Source organism: Dama dama, chromosome 1 (genome assembly GCF_033118175.1).
Source record: "Dama dama isolate Ldn47 chromosome 1, ASM3311817v1, whole genome shotgun sequence".
NCBI classification, from domain to species: domain Eukaryota; kingdom Metazoa; phylum Chordata; class Mammalia; order Artiodactyla; family Cervidae; genus Dama; species Dama dama.
In genome coordinates, this window is record NC_083681.1 from 22031014 (window position 1) to 22031690 (window position 677).

Here is a 677-nt window from a genome sequence, read left to right on the forward strand (position 1 = left end):
GTTGGGGAAGCCTATATTCATCTCCCAAACCACACATAGGGATTGCACCTTGCAGCAAGGATGAGGGTTACTGAAGTCAAGAGGAGGAAGAAAAGTCCTGTGTGGGAAGTATTATGCTGAATTGTGGATCCCCTTGGTTCAGTGGTGGAAGCAGAAGGAGAGATGCCCTTCAGTGGAGAGACACCAACCAGGTCCTGCGTCTTTTTTGGGGCGAGGGGGTGGGAATTTTTTTTTTTTTTTTTTAGTATGGAATGCTTCATGAATTTGTGTGTCATCCTTGCATGGGGGGCCATGCTAATCTTCTTTGTATGGGTTCAATTTTTGGTATATGTGCTGTTGAAGTGAACACTCCCTTGTCTTTTAAAACTAGTCGGTTCTCTCTCACATTAGTGGGGTAAAGGCATATATTTGGTGAGAAATAATGAGCTATGCTCGATACAGAACATCCTATATACTTGCACCTAAGAATTGCTGTCCTAAAACTGAATATATGTTAATTATATCCATTAAAACAAGAAAGTACAAAAATATAGACAATAGATACCTCTTATTAAATGTTGTTCAAGAAGTTTATATTTTTTTTTTCTGCATTTTAAAAAACAATGTAGCTCTTTAGATCTAGAGAGGAAATATTTACAACACTAGCTCTTAATCTTTGACGCATGCAGTTGTTCTCA

At 38.3% G+C, this 677-nt stretch overlaps 1 non-coding gene across 1 annotated transcript; it reads right to left on the reverse strand.

Annotated features, from left to right (window-relative positions):
• Positions 1 to 240: 240 nt before the first annotated feature.
• Positions 241 to 349, reverse strand: LOC133064806 (U6 spliceosomal RNA). Its single transcript, XR_009694726.1, has one exon. It is a non-coding gene; the product is annotated as a U6 spliceosomal RNA (small nuclear RNA).
• Between the last annotated feature and the right edge of the window lie 328 nt (positions 350 to 677).